Below are 19593 nucleotides of genomic sequence, written 5' to 3'. Positions count from 1 at the left end.
CCTCTCTCTCTCTCTCTCTCTGCCTCTCCTTTTCTCTCCGTGTAACTCTGACTTTCAAATAAAATAAATAAATCTTAAAAAATAAGAAAGTGAAAGGGAGGAAAAAGATATTTCAAGCTGATAGAAACAAAAAGTGAGTAGGATTAGCATCCTAATATCAGACAAAATATACTTTAACAGAAAAACTGTTTGAAGAGACAAAGGGAGACATTATGTAATGATTAAGAGATCAGTTCAAGAGAAAGATGTGACTATATATTTATATGCACCCAATTATGGGGCAAGTGGTATATAAAACAAATGTTAATGGGTATAAAATATATATTCCAATATAGTAATAACAGAGAACTTCAAACCCCCCTTTCATCACCAGACAGATCAACAAAAGATCTAATCTACACTATTGGAAAATGTACTTCATTCATATCTACTGAATATTTTATCACACAGTTGCAGAATGCACACTTCTTATCAGTGCATGGACATTCCTTTAGGATAGACCGTATGATATGCCATGAAACAAGTCTCAAAAAGTTTTTAAAAAGATCGAAATCATATCATGCAGATGTTCTGAACAAAATGGAATGAGACTAGAAATTAGCAACTTAAGAAACTCTAGAAAACATGCAAACACATGGAGACTGAAAAACATGCAACTGAATGAAAAGTGAGTCATAAATAAAAAAAGTAAAAAAATTCCTAGAAATGAAAGATGAAAACACAACATACCAAGACTTTTGTGATACTGTAAAAGCAGTGTTAAGAGGAAAATGTATAGCTTTAGTGCATACATCAAAAACTGAAAAGTCATCAAATAAACGATCCTACAGTACATCTCAAGGATCTAGAAAAACAACAACAAACCACACCCCAAATGAGAAGGAGGAAAGAAATAATAAAAATGGGAAAAGAAATGAACAAAATTGAGACCCTCCCAAAAAGAAACTAGATATCAGTGAAATGAAGAGCTACTTTTTTAAAAATAAGCAAAATCAATACACTGTGGCCACACTAACCAAGAAAGGGAGAAGGCTCAAATTAGTAAAATCAGAGATGAAAATGCAGATGTTAAAGTGGATACCACAGAAATAGAAAGAATCATCAGGGATTACTACAGACAACTGTATGTCTACAAATTGGAAAAATCTAGAAGAACTGGATTTCTGGACAGATGTTTTCTACCAAAATTGAGTCATGAAGACATAGAAAACCTAAATGGAACATTCAAGACCCAGGTGGAATTGATACCCTCCCAACAATGAAAAGCCCAGGACTGGATGACTTCACTGGTGAATTCTAACAAACTTTTAAAGAAGAACTAATCTCAATTCTTCTCAAATTATTTTTAAAAATTGAAAGAAAGAGAATCCTCCCAAAATCTTTCTATGAAGCCAGCATCACCTCAATTCAAAATGAGAAAAAGGTACAACAGAGAAAGAATTATGGGCCAATATCCTCGAAGAACATGGACGCAAAAGTTCTCAACAAAATACTAGGTAATCCATTTCAACAACACTTGGAGAAATTCATTCATCTGGACCAAGTGGGATTTTTGCCTAGCATTCAGAAAAGTATCAATATATGCAAATAAATAAGCATGACACATCACATTAGCAAGTTAAGGATTAAAAACCACATGATTATGTCAGATGCAGAAAAAATTTTTGATAAAATACAACATGAATTACATACACTTTGATGGTAATGTAAACTAGTACAACCATTATGGAAGACAGTATGGTATGACTCAATTCTGAAAATGCATCTACCATATAACCCAACCATCCCATTCCTGAGAATTTACTTAAACTAAATGAAATCAGCATATGAAGAGTTATCTGTACCCCCATGTTTAGTGCAACTCAAATCACAGTTGTTAAGATACTGAATCAACCCAGATATCCATCAACAGATGACCAAATAAATTGTGACACACACACACACACTATGAAATACTATTCAGCCATAAAAAGAATGAAATCCCATCTTTTGTAACAAAATGGTTGCAACTGGAGACCATTACGATTACTGAAATAAGCCAGAGGCCAGTGCGGTGGCATAGTGGGTAAAGCCACCGCCTACAGTGTTGGCATCCCATATGTACACTGGTGCAAGTCCTGGCTGTTCCACTTCCAATCCAGCTCTCTGCTGTGGCCTGGGAAAACAATATAAGATGGCGCAAGTCTTTGGGCTCCTACATCCACATGGGAGACCTGGAAGAAGCTCCAGGCTGCTGGCTTTGGATTGGCCCAGCACTGGCTGTTGCAGCCATTTGGGGTATGAACCAGCAGATGGAAGACCTTTCTCTCTTTCTCTCCTGCTGCCTCTCTATTTCTCTGCCTTTCAAATAAATAAATAAATCTTAACAAAAAAATAAGTAAGCCAGTCCCGAAAAGACAAATATGTTATCCCTATTTTTTGGTAACCAATATACAGACTATAAAAATCTATACTATATATGAGCAAAATTGACATTTTGAGATTTGATGATTGTTTATAGCCCTTCATTATACTCCTGAGGAATAGTGATTTTTCTACTTACTATTTGTTGAATTCTTTATTTAGGGTTGAGCTTGTGATTATAAAGCAAGTTGAAAGTATGTCATAACAAAAATTAAAAATAAAGGAAGGAGGAGGGGATGTGGGAGTGAGGGAGGGTTGGGTGGAAAGTATCACTATGTTCTTAAAACTGTATGAAAGATGTGAAATCTGTTCCCTTAATATAAATTTTAAAAAGCAAAAAAATACAGAGAATCACAAATTCTGATAAGGATGTAGGGCTAGAGAACTCTTGTATACTGTTGTTTGGAATGTAAATTTGTTCAGCCACTCTGGGAAATAGTTTGGAGATTCCTTTAAAACTAGAAATGGAACTGCCATGTGAGCCAGCAGACTCACTATTGAATATATACCCAATATACATGAACTAATTAAAGAGATACCTGCTCAACCATGTTTACTGCAGAAATGGAACAGTGGCCAAAACATAGAACCTACAAAGGTGTCCATCATCAGATGAATGGATAAAGAAGATGTGCATACACACAATAGAATAGTGTTCACCTGTAAAATGATGAAATCCTCAGCTAAATGGATGGAACTGGAGGACCTCATGCAACATGAAATGAGCCAGATAATGAAAGAGAAATAAAACGTGTTTTTCCTTTTATATGGAACATAGAATTAAGAAAAAACCTCATTCCTTCTGAGCACAATGTTGATTATTAGAGGCTGGGGTGGATCGGAGGGATAAAAGGATCTTGGATGTGGACTGGGTTGAAATGCTGGATGTGACTCTGGATCTTGTGCCAGAGTTCGATGGATCTTGGCTGGGTAGAGGACAGCACTCTGGTTCTTGTCCTGCCATCACCACTGAGCAGTCATAAATTGTTCATTTTTTATAAAGTGAAGGATTCATATATAGCTCAGCTGTGGTATAATTTATAGTTAGGTAGAACTTGGTCCTGACTTAACCCTGAAAGTAAGAATTGTCATCTTCTAATCCAAGATATATGTAAGTAGTCCCCTTGAAACTCCAGGTGGATGCAAGGGAGCTGCTGTCTCAGGAAGCTAGAGACAAGAGTAGCCACCTCTGTACATGCACCTTGACACCTTCTCATCCTTTTGCTGAAAGGATTCTGTTTTCTGGAAGAGGCCAGGTACCTGCTATCCACGAGTTACCCTTTTGTATGTGGCACGTTAGATTACTGTGGCTGAACGCTGGTTTAGTGTCTCTTAACCATGAAAAAGTCTGCTGCATATTTATCATTTCTATAATCTGGAGGTGGATGCCTGATCATCACAAAGACACCAGCAGTTATTTTTCTGTATTTTAACGAAGATAAAGGACATCTCAGGTGGGCCTACTAGCTTTCATTTGAGAAATCCTTAGGGCACTGGCTCTTAAGTGGGGGTGATTTTGCCTTGCAGGAGTCATTCATCACTCTCAGGAAATGCTTTTGGTTGAACATCTCTAAGGGGAGGGCTACTGGCATCTCATTGGCAGGGGGCAGGGATGCTGCTAAACATATTATAATGCACAGTACACACCCATACCATTCTCTGCAGAAAGAATTATCCTGTCTAGAATGTCGATAGCACTGAGATTGAAAATCACTTCCTTGGGTATTATATGTCTCCTTTGTTCCTGAAAGCTCTTCGTTTCTCAGAGGAGTAGTTACTTTCTCTGATTTTGGTACTTTCTATGCTTAGTATAACAGGGAGTTAAATATTTACTCTGCTCTGTACAATTGGGGAAATTGTATATAGATCTAAGCAAAATTGACTAGAGTTTTGTAGGGGTGGTTGTGTACTGAAATTTTGATGTCAGGCTTCCAGGGTATGGGTTACAACTCTGCATTTTCTCATCTGTGACTTGGACAAGTTACTTAACTTCTGTGTTTTATCATAGGGGATAAAAATCTTTAATTCACTGGATTGTTATTAAGATGAAATGATTATTTATTTAGAACTCTTATTGTATTTTTTGGCATTTGGTAAACACGAAAAAGATAATGGTTTAATCATGGGCCTATCATGGGGACTTTGTGGACACTTAGAATAATGGTTTGGATAAGGTGTACCTATCCTTGTATCCATATCATGGGTATGGACAGAGATTCTTCCAAAGAGGCAGGGGGAGAAAGCACCTGTGATGAATGCCATTGAGAAATGTCAGAAAGGTGGGTACATTTCTCTGCTAAGGGTGTAGGAGAAGGTATGTCAGGTGCTATAGAGGTAATCTTGAAACATACTGCTTTGGAGCCTTCTGGGTAGATTTAGAAGAAATGACCCTACATTTTGAAATCAGTGTGGGGAGCAGGATGTGCCCTCTGAAAGTCAGTGTTGTAAATACCAGCCTTATTTTGAGGTTTAAACATTTATTCTTACAATATAATTGTGTGGATCTAGGTAGTTCTGAACTCACAGACTTCTCTGATGAAATTGTTGTCCTTGCTGGAGATCTGAAACCCATTTCCTAGGGATTGAAGGCAGGAGCTACAAGCCAGCAGATGAAGGATGGGTAGGAAATGGCTTGGTTTGGTTCTGTAATGTGTAACATATCAACAGCTCATGGGTGTGGTGGGATACCTCCACCAGGAGTGAAGAGATTGCAGCTGCCACTTGTGGCTGAGACTTATGGTGTCATGACCTAAGAATGATAATGGGGCAGGGAAGGGAAACCTTATTGAAGGCTTATTTCAGAGATTAAATGAGCTGGATTCAATAGTGGAATTATGTGTAGAGAGTGAAAGAAGCCAGGGTCAAGCTGGCTGCAGTGTTTTAGCTGTGGTGACCAGGTAGACAGATCTTTCTAGTCCTGTCAGTCTTTGAAGGTTAAAGTAAGATAATTTAAGATAATATTTGGCACATTTTAAGTGAGTGTTGATTCATCATGAGAGTCCTTGTCATACAGTGTGGTGATTAAGGGTAGGGAGCTAAGATTTGGATCCTAAATCCCACTAAGATGGAAGGCACCCTTAAGCAGGTCACTTTGCTTCTCCTAACACTGTCCTCTCTACTACACTGAGGACACTGTATGCTTCCTATTATTATGACGATCCAAAGGGAGAATGCTGGCTAGTACTTTTCTTTTTACTCTACTTTTTTGTGTTCCTGGACACCAGGCCAAGTCGAATGATGATTTCTGTATAACACCCTAAAAATCATGCTGGAGATGTTTAGGTAATGACATTGAGGCACAGTTTAGGAATACCCAACTCAGTCTGTGCCGCCTTCCTAGAGTAGAGGGACCCACCTGACCATAACGTGGAACATCAGGGACTAACCAGATCATGGGAGAAGCCAGTTTTGTGAAGGAGGATCTTGACTGAGCCAAGAGCAAGGCATGTGAGATGGCAAGTGTATGTGGACTGGTGAGCATTTGACATCACTGGCACTGTAGTGTGGAGCAAGGACAGTTGGCCAGTTTGGGAACTTGAGCTTTATTTACAGGCATTGAGAATACATGCATGGGTTGTACTCAGTAAGAAACAGGTGATGTTTGTGTCTCGAAAAGATGATGGTGATGCTTATGTACATGATTGATGTGAGGTGGAGGGGAACTAAGAGACGATTACAAAAGTTCACAAGAGCAGTGATGTTTACCGAAGAGTTGATAGTGGCTGTTAAATGACTTGGGAATCAGATTTTTCTAAAGTAGTAGAATAATAGAATAGGATCTGCAATATAAAATCTGGTGGCTGATGCCATTGGAGGTAACATTTTAAGAATGAGAGGTTTTTATGGTTAGAAATATTGTTAATTGATTTTAGTAATAAATATTTTGTGTGAGAACTTAAGGAATTCAATTTTGAGATGGCTTTCATAAATTATAGTATATCATAGACAGTAACTAGCACATACTGAGAAATTAATATCTGAAGCCATGTTCCTTTAGACCTTGTTGGAATTTCTGTCTCCTGATTTCAGCCTGGCCCAGACTTGGCTCTTTTGAACATTTGCAGAGTGAAACAATAGATGGAAGATTGATATCTCTAACTGGCCTCTCTCCCTCTCTCTATGTGTCACTCTGCTTTTCAAATAAATAAATGTATCTTTTAAGTTGAGAAACCTTGTGATTTTTTTATCTCAATACTCAGAGTCAGAGAAGTGTATATTACATTGCAAATCCAAACTTATATGTCATATATAATATATTTTAGATAAAGATATCATTTGTTATCTCCTCTAAAAGTAATTTATAATTCAGTCATTTGCCTTTTCTCCCAAAAATGTCAAAAAAGGAAATATTTCATAATGTTACAAATGTTAAGCCTTTCACAAATTTTCTCATAATGGAAGAGAATCTTCTTTAAAATTTTAAAAAATTACTTTGCATGAAGATTCATCTTTTTTTTTATACTTTCAGTGTATGCTTGTATATGTTTGAGAGATGTGTATATAACTGTAACCACCATCACCATTCATATACAACATTTTTTTGTCCTTAAACTTTGCTTTGGGTCTTTTTGCAGAAAATCTCCCCCAGTCCCATCCCTCACCTCTGCCCCAGGCACTCACTGATCTGCTTTCTTTTTGTTTATTTAATTTATTTGAAAAGCAGAACAGAGATAGATATGGGGACAAGAGATATACTCCATCCTTTGGTTCATTCCCCATATGCCTTCAACATGTGATACTTGGCCATGTCAATGCCAGGGGCTGGAAAATCAATCTGGGCCTCCCATACTTGAGCCATCACCTGCTGCTTCCCAGAATCACATTCGCAGGAAGCCAGAGTGGAGGGGTGAGCGGAGACTCAAATGGGGAGAGCACCTTCGAGTCTTTCTCTGTCCTCTTTGTCTATACCTCTTTGTAGTTGAATCAAGTCCTCTTTTTACTGCAGCTGTTGAATCAGATACACTTAGTGTCTGTCACCTTACGTTACCAAACCCTGGTGTTCTTCACCTCCTCCCACCTTTGTCCTGTGAAAGGGGCAGTGGTTCTGCCTAACTGAAGTTACGTCTTGTTCCTCCTTTCATCTCCCCAACATGGTTCCCTTTCTACAATCCAAACACTTGGCTATTTATTGCAAAGTTCTCATATCCCTGTTAGCAAACAAAAAATTCTGAACTATATGTACAGGTATCTTAATGCACTTCAAGGAACCTGCACAAAATTGTTGGAATGTCAGCAAAAACAAAATATTCTAAGACTGGTCATACTAATGTATAGTTACATTTCATTTCCTAGTCCCTTTCTTTTTTTTTTTTAAATATTGAATATTTATTTATTTTTTTCTAATTTTTTTTTATTTTTTGACAGGCAGAGTGGACAGTGAGAGAGAGAGACAGAGAGAAAGGTCTTCCTTTTGCTGTTGGTTCACCCTCCAATGGCCGCTGCGGCCGGTGCACTGCAGCCGGTGCACCGCGCTGATCCGATGGCAGGAGCCAGGTACTTCTGGTCTCCCATGGGGTGCAGGGCCCAAGGACTTGGGCCATCCTCCACTGCACTCCCTGGCCACAGCAGAGAGCTGGCCTGGAAGAGGGGCAACCAGGACAGAATCCGGTGCCCCGACCGGGACTAGAACCTGGTGTGCTGGCACCGCAAGGCGGAGGATTAACCTAGTGAGCCGCGGCGCCGGCCCCTAGTCCCTTTTCTACTCTAAGACAAAATCGATTGGACTTTCTCTATATTGCAACTACATATGTGTGTGTGTGTGTGTGTGTGTGTATAAAGAGTACAAGATTTGGATCTTATACCTGAGTTGCTTGTAGCTGGAAGTACCATTAAAGTAATGTAGTCTATCGTTAAAGCATGTGACGTAGACTGATGTTAGTTAGGTGTTCTTCCACAATTTTAGTGATCAGACCATTTAAATCTCATATAAACTTGTTGGAATGGAAAGAAGTAGAAAGATTCTGTTTCCATAAATATGTGATGACCTTAAGACTAAAACCAGATGAATGAGGAAGAAAATGAAAGGCTGCTGTCATTAGCACACACATAAAAGATCTAAATAGTAAGCTGAATTCTGTAATATATTGAAATGGTAATATCTGTGATCCTGTTTATAATTGAAAAAAAAAAAAAGCTCACTGTAGGCACCCTATTAACAGATTCAAGGCAGATGAAGATACCGTCTCGGTAGATGCAGATAGATATAGAACAAATATTTGTGTTCACCACTCATTAATAAAATAGCTCCTAGCAAGTGATAAAGGAAGCTTTCCTAATTTGCTACAGAGAAATTGCAAAACACTTTAAGAGAACATCATTGTCAACATTACCACTTTTAGAAAATGATAAAACCATGTAGAAGATAAGGATACCTATTCCCACTATTCCCACTCCTCTTCGGCATTTTATAGGGATTCCTAGAGAGGGTAATGAAGAAACAATGAGAGATTTATGGACTAGAAATGAGGAAACATTAATGGGGTAGCACACTATCTTCATAGGAAACCCTACAGTATATAATCATAAATTATCCATATTAGAAGTAATAGGTGAGCCTCTCAGAGTGACTGGATATAAGATCACTGTAAAAGATCAAACTCATTTTTATATTCCAACCACAAATGCTGAGGAAACTTCACTTTATTCATTTTCTACATATGTATTTATATGAGTGACAGCTCCCCATGTTGGTTTTCTTCCCAAATGCCTGTAACAGCAGTCAGAGCTGACATCAGGAGCTGGGAATTCAGTTCAGGTTTCCCACGTGGCTGGCAGAAACTCTCTCAATTGAGCCTATACCACTGCCTCCCAGGGTCTGCATAAGCAGGAAACTGGAGTGGGGAGCCAGAGGCAGACATCAAATGCAGGCTTTCCAGTGTAGGATACAGGCATCTTAACCACCAGGCTAAACACCTGTTTCCAGAAAACTTAGAATTTTAAATGATATATTCATTTTTGTTTATTTGAATGGCAGACTGTCAGAGAAAGGGGAAGAGGGAGGGAACGAGAGACACACAGAGGGAGAGAGAGAGAGAGAAACTGGTTCTGTCTCATCAATGCCTGCAACATTTAGAAGATAGATAGATAGATAGATAGATAGATGTCTTGCACAAGTGAGATTACAGCATTTACTAGAAGTGAGAGAGTGAACATACATTAACACATGAGTATGGGCTACTCCACATGGAGAGATACCCAACATGAGTGTACCAGAGGGTTGCCCATAAAAGAAAGAGTAGTACCTCCAAGCATGGGACATGGCAGAAAGAGGCCTCTCCCTCATTCTCAGCCTCTTTTATGAGGTAGCAGATAAACTGGGTAGAGTCTTAGTATGTCTAAAGGCCTCAGGAATTTTACAACACTTATTTGTGAAATTGAAATTCCATGTCGTTGTGGTTGACTCCTTCCTGGTTCTGGATGTGACACAGGTAATCAAGCCAACAGTTAAAGAAACAAGCCTTACATTGCAGTGCTGTAAGGATTGCAGTTCACCTAGACTTTGTAACCACAAGCAGGACCAGGTCTAAATTCCCAAATCTTAACTGTTCTCTAGAGATCTTTGCCTCCTAAACAAGTCAGATAATTCTGAAGCATTTGCATTAGTGAGTCATGCTGACCAAATGTGATTTTGTGTGCTTCTTGCCATAACTTCTTAAAGTCTTTTCTTTCTCCTTTCCTACTTGTCGCTAAAAGCTTCCACATGAGAGTTTCTTGTGCCTTAGGAAACCTCTGTTGTTGGGACATTTAAAGCAGCCTGCACACTCAGTTTTTGTCGATACCAAAATACAAAGTTTCACTTTGGGTATACCATCTGTATCCCAGATTCTTTGTTAGTCTTCTGTAGAAAAGTGGGGTTCCCTCTTCCTGAGCATGGATTGTACTTACAGTCTTGTTTCTAATGAATAGACTGTGGTGGAAATAACAGGGTGTCATTTCTGAGACTAATTCCTAAAAAGGCATGTGGTTTCATCCTTTTTCTCTCATTTGGGTCATTTGTTCTAGGGAAGCCATCCACCGAGTCATAAGGAAATCCAGGAAGCTCTTTGCGGAGGTCCCCATGGGCTCCAGCCAACAGCTGTAGGAGTGAGCCCTTTTGGAAGCGGATCATCCACCTTCTTCCCCACCTTCAGATGACTGCAGTCCTGGCCAGTGTCTTGACAGCGTCCTCATGAGAAGCCCTGAGCCAGGACCAGCCAGCTAAGCCACCGCTGAACTCCTGACACAGCAATTGTGAGGTATTTCAGTTGTTTTAAGCCACCACATTTTGGGGATAATTTGTTATGTGGTGAAAGATAACTGATAGACTATCGCGAAACATTTCATACTTAAGAATACATAGGCCTTTTGTCCATCTTATAAAATAAGCCCATTAGCATTGTTTAGTTCTTTGAGATTCTTATTTTTCTGTTGTTATTTTTTTGGATTTTCTTGGAAGCAGAGATATGCGTTAAAGATATTATTAGCGTGTTTTTGTTTCTTCACTCTTCTGGAGTTTCTACCTTTGGGAAGTTGTTGCAAAGATATCAGTGACCATCACATCTTCTTAGTAAGTTCTTGTCTTTAGCAGTAGAAAAGTTTTGCTTGACTGTTACCCTGAGATTAACATTATAACCCTTGACTTTTGAAATTTTTAATTACCCATTATATCCTTCATTCTTTTATTTCAGGCTCTCATATACAACATGGAGTTGAATTTTACTGTGTGAGCCAATCTGAGAATCTTTTCCTTTTAATAGATGATTTACACACACTTTTAAAGATTGATACATCTATTGTATTTGCTCTCCATTATGTCATTTTGAAAGAAATTCCTTTTAAAAATAATTACTTAATTGGGAAGCAGCAGGAGGAAGACAGATAGGGAGAGAGTGAGCACACATGTGGGAGAGCACAGGCGGTAGTGCTCCCATTGGCTAGTTTACTCACAAGACTTGCAATGGCCAGGGAAGCTCAATCAAGGTCTCACCTGTGAGTGGCTGGAAGCCAGTCACTTGCTCCATCACTGCTGCCTCCCAGGGTCTGCATAGCAAGAAGCTGGAGTCATGAGCAGAGCTGAGTCCAGGTGCTGCACTGTGGGGAGCAGGTGTGTTAAACAGCGTCTTAACTGCTAAGCCAATATACACTGCTCATTTATGTCATATTTATACATACTAAAATGCATGGTGTTTTATTACTTTCCATGTGTTTATATATTTTTGTAATTGTCTCATAGTAGTCACCTTTTTAACAATATTCATATGTCCTTCAGCTTCCCTTCTTCAAACATTGACTTTACCTGGAACAACAGTGAGAGCACCTGAAACCTCCTCCTTCTCCCTGTGGGGCCTTTCACCATCCAGTTTTAGTCAATAGTATTATGTTTCCTAATGTTTATTGTCCTGTCAAACATATTTTGGTCATAATACTCGGTTTGTTGTGTTCATTATTTTTAAATTCCTTAAAGAGGGAGTGAAATACAGAGAGAGAGCTCTCATCTTCTGGTTCACTCCCCAAATGTCCACAATGGCTGAGGCCAGAGACAGGAGTGGGTATTCCCTCTAAACCTCCCACGTGGGAGGCATGACCCTTACCACTTGAGCCATCACCTGTTGCCTCCCAAATTCTGCATTGGTTCAGAAGGCGGAAGCAGAAGCTGGAACTGGGAATTGAAATCAGGTACCTTCCTATGGGATGCAGGTATCTTAGCAGAGGTCTTAACTAGCATCTCGACTGCTATGCCATATGCCCACCTCCATCCTTTATCCCCACTTTTTGCCTGTGAGACAGTTGGTGAGCTAATTCTGCTTCTGTATCTTTCCTTTCTATATATTTTTGGTTTTGTTAGTGCTAATTTTTTAGAAATAAATTTACTATTCTAGGGAAGCAAAGATTTATTTTCTCATCATAGCTAGGTTCTTGACTGAGACCCTTGAACCAAAAGGTAAATAAGAGAATAGAAGACACTTTGATTTCATGTGAGTGCTACATGATCTGGTAGCACTTTTTTTTTTTTTTTTTTTTTGATGGGCAGAGTAGACAGAGAGAGAGAGACAGAGAGAAAGGTCTTCCTTTGCCGTTGGTTCACGCTCCAATGGCCACTGAGGCCGGCACACCACACTGATCTGAAGCCAGGAGCCAGGTGCTTATCCTGGTCTCCCATGGGGTGCAGGGCCCAAGCACTTGGGCCATCCTCCACTGTACTCCTGGGGCCACAGCAGAGAGCTGGCCTGGAAGAGGGGCAACCGGGACAGAATCCGGTGCCCCGACTGGGACTAGAACCTGGTGTGCCAGCGCTGCAGGCGGAGGATTAGTCTAGTGAGCCACGGCGCCGGCCTGATCTGGTAGCACTTCATAAATGAAGACCAAAATGGGAGAAATCTGTCTATTTCTATGCTTAGTTTGATGAAGGTGTGAACAGTCATAGGGAAGTGTGATTGGAAAATAGAGGGGTTTGAATGAACAGGAATAAACTGAGGGGAACTGAGCAAGTCCACTTGTCCATATTCTCCTGTCCTAAAGTCTTAAGAGATGATGATGGTTCTTTCCTCTGGGTATAGTGAAAGTGTCTTCAAAATGAAGATTTAATGACCAGTTTCAGGGAGATGGGGAGGGGATGGTGAGAGTGACCTTCTTGTTTATGCTTTGTTCTCATACCTGAAGGTGCTGTGTTTTGGGAAGAATTTTTTGAACCCCTCGTTATTCTAACCTCCACTTTTGTTTTAGTTTTAGACGTACAGCTAAATATAGTCAACACTCCTGACTTGTGTCTTTGCACTTGTCTCTTTCTTTTGTTTTTTAAAAATTATTTTATGTTTTTTAAACATGTTGCCACCTTCACTTCTAATTTAGATATTATAAACATATACATGTATGCTGTTTTATTTTTGGAAACAGGGATATTATTATCACAGAGTATGAAATTCTTGACAGTTGTCATAACCTGGAGACCAAAGAGTATATTGTCATTTGCAAAGTATGATTTGGTGAAGAAATACTTGTAACCATATGCCAAATTATATGTCATCCATACAAATTTTTATTTTCTCATTATATTGATATCCACAAATAAGAGAAAATATGATATTTGTCTTTCTGGGTCTGGCTTATTTCACATAGTATAATCATCCCCAGTTCTATCCATTTTATTGCAAATGGCAGGATTTCATGATTTCTTATGGCAGAGGAATATTCCATAGTGTGGATATACCACACTCCGTTTATCCAGTCCTCAGCTGGTAGACATCTACATTGATTCCATGTCTTTGCTTTTGTGAATTGAGATGCAATAAACATGGGAATGCAGTTGTCTCTTTCATATGCTGATTTGATATCCCTTAGACATATTCCTAGTAGTGGGATTGCTGGGTAGATATATTTGTATTTATCTGAAGAATTTCCATACTGTTTTCTGTAATGCTTGTGCCAATTTGCATTCTCACCAATGCAGTATTAGGGTAGCTTTTTCTCCATAACCTTAACAGAATTTGTAAGTTGTCCATTTGTATTCATCTTTTGAAAAATCCCTGCTCATATCCTTTGCCTATTAATGAACTACATTGTTTGCTTTGTTGTTTTTTATTTTATTGAGCTTGTTTTATATTCTGGATATTAATCCTTTATCAGTTGCATGGTTTGCAAATGTTTTCTCTCATTCTGTCAGTTGCCTCATCAATTTGTCAGTTGTTGCCTTTACTGTGAAGCTTTTTAACTTGGCATAATCCCATTTGTCTATTTTTGCTTCACTTACCTGTGCTTCAGGGGTCTTATTCAAAGTCTTCCCACAGGCCAACGTGTTGCGCTATGTTCTCCTGCAGTAATTTGATTGTTTTAGTTTTTAAGCTTAGGTCCTTCCTCCATTGTGAGATGATTTTTTCCTGATAGTTCTCTTCCATAAATTTTTTATTTTACTTTTTAATTAGTTTTAACAGATTCAGTGTGCTTTATAGATACAATTCAAAGAACATAATGATACTCCCTTCCTCCCTCCATCTACCTCTCACCCTCCCACCCTCCTCTCTTCTTCCTTTTTTTGGTTTTGAGATAACATATTTTAAATTTATATTACAATAAAAAGGTTTCATACTTTACCAAAGAAGTTTAACAAGTAAGAAGAAAAAGTTCCTAGTTTAGTGGGAATATAGGCAGTGGTTATAAACAATCATGGAATGGAAAAAAATGGCCATTTCACTCGTAAACAGTAAATTTTAAAGTAATAAGAAATCATTAAACTGTAGTAGTATCACATTCTTAACCATTGGTTTCACAAAGGTATAACACAAGATTTTACAAAACTAAACTATATTTGCAGAGCTGCACAGCAGTGGGTCAATAGAAAGAGGGCTCTTCCATCCAGTGTTTCACTCCCCAAATGGCCAAAACAGCCAGTTGTTTGACAGGCTTATGCCAGGAGCCAAGAATTCCATCCTGGTCTCCCATGTGGGTTACAGGGTTCCAGAAACTGGATAAATAAGAGAGTAGCCAGGACTTGAACCAGTGCTCTGATATGGGATGCCAGAGTCACTAGCAATGGCTTAACCCACTACACCATTATCATGGACCCACTTTTAAAAGCTGAAAGAAAGAGTGAGAGAGAAGGACAAAGATCTCTCATCCACTGGTTCACTTTCCAGGTGAAAGCCAGGAACTGGGTTCCTTATCTAGTTCTCCTATATGGATGGAAAGGACCCAATTACTTGAACTAATACCTGCTGCCTCCCAAAGTGTGCATTAGCAAGAAGCTGGATTAAAAGCACTCTGATTTGGGTGCTGGATTCACAAGCAGTGTTCTAACCCACTGCACAATAATCACGGCCTAGTTAAAGCATATTGACAGGAAAAGAGAGAGATTTACTATCCACTGGTTCATTTTCCAACTTGAAGCCAGAAACTGGGTATTCAATCCAGGTCTCCCATGTGGATGTCAAGGACCCAAATACTTGAGTCTTTTACCTGCTGCCTCCCAAGGTGCACATTAGTCAGATGCTGTTTTGGAAGTAGAGTGGCCAGGACGTGAACCAGGCACTCTGATGTGGATGCAGCATCCCTTGGAGCAAATTAACTGCATAATTAATTAACGATTTGTGTAAATGGATGCACTCCTCCCTCCATTTACTTATTTCTCTTTGGTTAGAATTCCATTATCAAAATGTTGTCATTTCCATGTCTTCTAGAGTTTTTAACCTTTATATTTTTCATATGTTCTTCCTTCCAAATGTCTTTTTAAACTAGTCAACAGTGGGAAAATAAATAACCATATTCAAAAAGATCCCAGGACTCCAACAGACATTTGTCAAAGGAGGCACACAAATAACCAACAGATATATTAAAAATGCTCAATGGTATCAATTATCAGGGAAATAATTAAGTGAAAGCATAATGAGATTATTACCTCTCACCTGTTTGAAGGTTCTTATCAATAAGATGAAAAGTGTTGTTTAGGATTTGGAGAAAAGGACCCACTTGCACACTGCTGGTAGGAATGTAAATTAGTATAGACATTTTGAAAACTAACATGGCAGTTCCTCAAAAAATGAACAGTAGAATTACCAAAGAACTGAACAGTCCCCACTGCTGGGTACATGCCAATAGGAACTGAAATCAATACATTAGAGAAATGTCAGCACGTTCATGTTCACTGCAACAGTAATGAAGATATGGAAACAACCTAATGTCCACCAGCAGATGAGTGGGCAATGAAAATATACTGTATGTATTCCACATACATAATGGAATACTGTTTGACCTTTAAAAATAAAGAAGGTCCGGATCCAGTGCTGTGGCCTAGCAGGTAAAGCTGCCTCCTGCACTGCCAGCATCACCTATGGGCACTGATACGAGTCCCTGCAGCTCCACTTCCAATCCATCTCCTTGCTAATGGCCTAGGAAAGCAGTGAAGAATGGCCCAAGTGTTTGGGTCCCTGCACCCACATGGGAGACCCGGAAGAAGCTTCTGGTCTTGGATTGGTCCAGTTCTGGCTGTTGCGGCCATTTGGAGAGTGAACCAGTGTATGGAAGATCTCACTCTCTCTGTCTGTCTCTCTCTGTAACTCTGCTTTCAAATAAATAAGTCATTTTTAAAAATTCTGTCATATGCAACAACATGAATGTATCTAGAAGACATTCTGCAACCATCTATAAACAAAGTTTATCACTACTTATTTTCAATTTTGCAAAGCCCCAGCTACCCCTCCCCCTTAGAGAAGTAAAGAATTTTGATGTAGCATACTATGTGCCACCTATATATTTTTCAGCAAAGACTTAATGACAAAATGCAAAAAGCCAAAAGTCAAAGAGAAATAGGATGAATGAAAAGCAAGATGGCAGATTCAATCCTTCTTTTTTGATTTTTGTTTTGTTTTAAATCAAATTGTCAACTCTTATTTATATAAGGTAATCAGATTTCATGTATTTCGTATCTACAGATTTAGGTGAAGAGTGATACTACTCATCCTACCCTCCATCCTGCCCATGCTCCAATCTTTCCTCCTCCCTTTCTTATTCTTTCTTTTAATTCTGACAATGACATATTTATAATATAATTTTATTATAATCATATGAACCCTCTACTAAGTAAGGAATTCAACAAAAAGTAAGAAAACAAAACACTCTTCCACAACAATAGATATGAGGGCCATGGCATTGTATGTCTATACAAAGGCTATCAATTTTTGTGTGTTCATTTTCTACTCTGCAATGTTAACAAACTCTTATGAACAGTGAAGCCATGTGGCCCTGGGCTTTTCTTTTTTGGGAGAGTCTTTGTTGCTGTTTTAATTATTTGGCAGTATAGATTTTCTAGGTCTTCATGCCTCAATTTTGGTAGATTGTGTTCACGAATCAATTCATTTCTTCCAGATTTTCAGTCTTTAGGCATAGAGCTCTTTGTAGTAATAAATGATTTTTTTTTATTTCTGTGCTATCCATTGTTATATCTCCTTTTTCCTATCTGGTTTTGATTTAGGTTTTCTTCCTCTTTTTTTAATTTTTCTTTTGGTTTGTTGAGGCAGTGGTGTATCAATTTTGATTGTTGTTTCAGAAAAAAAAACCCTCTTTGTTTCACTGATCTTTTACATTTTTGTTTCAGTTTTGTTTATTTCTTCTTTAATTTTAATTATCTTTTCTCCTCCTAATTTTGGGTGTGGTTTGTAGTTTTGCTAGGTCCCTGAGATGCAGTTGTTACTGGGAATTTTTTTTTTACTTCCCTTTCTATTTTTTCTGTAACCCACTACTTATTCAGGAGCTTGTTTTTCAGTCTTCATGTGCTTCCATATTTTGTAGAGATTCTTAGGTTTTTAATTTCATGCTTTATTCCATTGTGTCCAAAAGCAACATTATGATTTCAATTTTTTTGAATTTCCTGAACATGTTTTATGGCCTAGCATATGATCTATCCCAGAGAAAGTTGCATGCCCTGATGAAAAGAATGTGTATTCTGGAACTTTGGGGTCAGATGTTACATAGATATTAGTTAGGTCCGTTTGGTCCATAGTACAGATTTGTTCTCTTGTTTCTCTGGTAATGCTCTCTCTGGTAGTTGATCTGTCCATTGGTGAAAGTGGAGTGTTGAAATCCTCCCTTTCTATTGTATTGGAGCCTATGTCTCCCTTCAAATTTATTTGAAAGTCAGAGTTATACAGAGTGAGAAGGAGATGCAGAGAGAGAAAGAGGTCTTCTGTCCACTGATTCACTCCCCAATTGGCCACAATGGCCAGATCTGCGCTGATCAGAAGTCAGGAGCCTGGAGCTTCCTCTGGGCCTTCCCATATAGGTGCAGGGGCCCAAGGACCTGGGCCATATTGTACTGCTTTCCCAGGCCATAGCAGAGAGCTGGATCAGAAGTGGAGCAGCTGGAACTTGAACCGGCACCCATATGAGAAGCCAGAACTGTAGGTGGTGGCTTTATGTGCTATACCTATAGCTCCTATAGCTCCCTCTTTTCCATAGATTTGCAAGTCTCCTTCTCCAGCTCACCTCCCACATACAAATTTCAGAGATGGAAACTGGGACAAATCAAACCTTTGTCCTACTTAAGCTCTAGTCCTGGTCATAATTGTGAACCTGTGTGTTAATTGCTTGTTTGTTTACACCTGTTTATCTTCATTTCTAAAATAGGAATAGCAAAATTGTGAACACTGTGTAAGGTAGCCTATGTGAAATATAACTTGTGACACACTGTGCAAAAAAAAAAAAAAAAAAAAAAGGTAGCTCACTTTTACTGAATACACACTGAGTGGCAGACATTGAGTCAGGCACTTTCCACATCAGCTCATCTTGAATTTTTAATAGCCTTATCGGGTCGGTGCTCTTATCCTTGTCTTACATATGGTGGAACTGAGGCTCAGCAAGCACAAGTGTATGGGCACGTGCTGTGGTCTGCAGGTTACACTTCTTTTTTTTTTTTTTTTTTTTTTTTTTTTTTTTTTTTTTTTTGACAGGCAGAGTGGACAGTGAGAGAGAGACAGAGAGAAAGGTCTTCCTTTGCCGTTGGTTCACCCTCCAATGGCCGCCGTGGCCAGTGTGCTGTAGCCGGCGCACCGCGCTGATCTGATGGCAGGAGCCAGGTACTTCTCCTGGTCTCCCATGGGGTGCAGGGCCCAAGCACTTGGGCCATCCTCCACTGCACTCCCGGGCCACAGCAGAGAGCTGGCCTGGAAGAGGGGCAACCGGGACTAGAACCTGGTGTGCCAGCACCGCAAGGCGGAGGATTAGTCTAGTGAGCCGCGGCGCTGGCCTGCAGGTTACACTTCTACACAGGATACCCACATCCTATATCAGAGTGTCTAGGGTTGAGGCCCATCTCTTCCTTCCAATCCAGCTTCCTGCTAATGTACCTGGAAGACAGCAGAAAATGGCCCAAATGCTTGAGATGCTAGCCCCGAAGTGGGAGACCAGGATCAGTTTCCTGGCTCCTGGTTCTGGCCATGTTGAATCTATGAAAGCTTAAGGAGTCCAGGTGTGTTAGCTGGCTTGTGGTGAAAGTCACTTGAAGCAGACAATCCGGTAGCAGAGCCAGTCTTCTTACCCATCATCCTGACCCAGTGTCAGGCACTTACTCTTATCTTCACCCATATTAGTTTTGCTTTTTATTCTCCCATCTTAATGCCTCACACAGCCCCCTCCTTCCTTCGTTTTTCTTTAATTTTTGCAAAAACACTTCAATCCACTGTGCTACCAAGAACTTTTAAGGTTTTTTAACTTTCATTTTATTTTAAA

General features: G+C 39.3%; 1 long non-coding RNA gene across 1 annotated transcript in view; it reads left to right on the top strand.

Annotated features, from left to right (window-relative positions):
• LOC103349020 (uncharacterized) overlaps window positions 1-19593 on the top strand; it is a 71760-nt gene that overhangs the window by 13349 nt on the left and 38818 nt on the right. Inside the window, exon 3 of the long non-coding RNA XR_016213420.1 lies at window positions 10405-10637. This is a non-coding gene — a long non-coding RNA (uncharacterized LOC103349020). The remainder of the gene's footprint in view (window positions 1-10404; window positions 10638-19593) is intronic.

Source organism: Oryctolagus cuniculus, chromosome 9, assembly GCF_051225735.1.
Source record: "Oryctolagus cuniculus isolate XC-2025 breed Fujian yellow rabbit chromosome 9, ASM5122573v1, whole genome shotgun sequence".
Taxonomy (NCBI): domain Eukaryota; kingdom Metazoa; phylum Chordata; class Mammalia; order Lagomorpha; family Leporidae; genus Oryctolagus; species Oryctolagus cuniculus.
The sequence above is the reverse complement of the archived record's forward strand: the minus strand, read 5'-3'. Positions and strand labels throughout refer to the sequence as shown.